Genomic DNA, 2630 nt, shown 5'->3' with positions numbered 1-2630 from the left:
AAAAGGAAAAGAAAGAGAAGCAGAAGCAACTCAAGCAACGGCAAATCTGAGAAACCCTACGAAATGTGGTTGAGATTAAAAGTCTTGCCTTTTAAAGCAAGTTCACTCGTTGAGTCAAAATGTCAAAGTCACTGGGTCAAGACACTGTTCACTGTCACTGAACCTGTGTTTCCACCCGTTATGTTTATTGACCAGTAAGTTACTGTTCATTAAACTTTTCATCGATTTATTTATAATAAAACTGAAATATATTGATGTAAGTAGATGATAAAAATGGACATAATTAATGATTATCATAAATACATTGATTATTTTATGTGAATAAAAGCACACATAATTTAATATTTTTTGGGTGGAATTTTTGTTTGTTTGTTTGTATGCAATAGAAATGGAAATTTTTAATGTTTGTATCGAGAAGAATGGAAATTTTTATAAATTTTTAATGCAACATTCATATCATAACATTAATAAGGAAATTATTCCTAATTTATAAATTTGGGTTATGATTTGAATGAAGAAGATGCCATCAATCAACGGTATTGATCCTGCATCACTTGAAATTTAAATTTCAAGGTCACAAAAAACCAACACGTGTATATCACTAATCACTTTTGTTCCCGCCCAAGACTCTTTATTCAGTTGAGTCATCACCACACAAAAATAGATATGGCTGTCACCTATTATTTGGCTTAGGCTAGCATGGCAACCGGCTTCTTTGGGTCAGGTTTTTGGTCAGGAAATTGACCTTCTATTTGATCTGGGTCAGTAATTGTCACACAGATGCCGGTCACCAATTCACTGGTGGAGTGTAGTTTTTAGCCCATCATGGTCACCACCTCAACCAAGCCTAGTTGGAAGCCAGTCAAGAGGTAACCGCTGAACTTGCTCTTACAATGCATAAGAATCAAAAGGCAAAGACAAATTAGGAGCCAAAACTCTTCTTTTACCCCTACCATTTGACTGCAGTGACGCATTTGCTCTCACAAAGTCACAATAGTACATGACTTGAACAACTCGACATACTTTTAGTACCAACCGTTAATAACACTCTTAAAATTTATATTTTTATTCATTTTTGAAAAGATAATTAAGTAATCTCTCTCTCTCTCTCTCGATTAGCGAATCCATTTTGCTTCTGCTTCATGAGCAGAGCTCCTTGTTTCAGACTGCATCTTCATTCAAAGCTTGAGTTGCTGCAATCAGTATGAAGGAAAAAAAATCATAATTATCTAAAATGTCATTCATCAGTATTATCGAAACTGACATTTGGAAAGAAAAGAAATCATAAACCATAATCTCAGCCATTTAGTTAAAAAAAAAAAAAAAAAAATACTCAGCCATATATTCGCCACAGACCAAAACCGATCTCCATAATTGAATCGAATTCTATGGGCCTGTAACGTAGTTTGTGAAGCAACTCAATTGGTAATTTTTCTCAACCAAAGATCATGTATGCGTGCATATTGCATTCCCATCTCCCTTTTTGCCAATTCAACTCCAACCTTCAAAAGACAGATCAACGCTTCGATTCTACCCACCATGCAATTCACCTGTTTCGTGGAGCCCCCAACCTCTACCCAGGTACCAACTTGTTGAGCTTTGAATCTCGACAATTCAAGGACTTTGAGGACCTCAGAAAGGAGGAAGAAGCCGAAGCAGGACTTTGGAGGTGACAGAGACGAAGGAGATGCAGACACGAATCTCGTCGTTGTGGTTGTGTGCAGTGGCGTAGCCAGAATTGTAATTTAGAATGGTCAAAATTTATATATTAAGAAAGTAAAATTTGTGGTTATTCGTTACAAAAAGGGCACAATTTTTTTTTCCTAAAAACACAATAACACAAGCTTTCTATAATTTTCTTGTCCTATATAAATTAGTAGAAAAAATTTGTTGTCAGGAACCTGTATGTAAAAGTATTGTATGTTTTATACTAGGGTGCTTCTATTGCCACCCCATAAATCACTTTGCTCACCCCACAGGTTGTTGATTTATTGAATGACTAATATGCCCTAATATAAAATTACAGCAAGGGACAATAAATTGTTACAAATTACAAATTATTATTTTTTAGATAAACACACGTACTTCATAAATCTTAACCAAGAATTTATTATATTCGATATTTCTATGAAGTCTAAAGAAGACACTAGCATTCAACTGAATATGAGGTGAATTGTTTGTAATTTTTTTTTCTTTGTTGATGTTTCTTTTACTCATTATTTCTCATATCGATTTGGTATGTAAATTTTCATGTCTAGTCGCTCATTTATATATATTCATTTTTTTTCATTGACGTCAGAGCTTTTTCTAAGTAGAGTTTACAGACATTGTGCATCTTAATATCGACGGATACCAATGAGTTGTTAAGTTTGAGAGTTGTTTCTTATTCTTTAATTGAGATTTATACTTTAATGTGATTTTTATTGTTCAGTTTGTGATTTCACTTACCCAAATGATATTAATCTTATGGTTTTCTTCAATTTCATTTTTTTTTGAAGTTCAATGACATTGGAAGAGGCTGATATCGTGTGTATTGCAAATTGGTGAATAGAGTAAATTAAAAATTAAAAATTAAAAATTAAAAATTATATAGGCGGGGTGAGAAGAGATCGAATGTAGGGTGAACAAAA

The sequence above is a fragment of the Fragaria vesca genome, linkage group LG3 (genome assembly GCF_000184155.1).
Source record: "Fragaria vesca subsp. vesca linkage group LG3, FraVesHawaii_1.0, whole genome shotgun sequence".
NCBI classification, from domain to species: Eukaryota; Viridiplantae; Streptophyta; class Magnoliopsida; order Rosales; family Rosaceae; genus Fragaria; species Fragaria vesca.
This window is presented reverse-complemented; position numbering follows the sequence as displayed.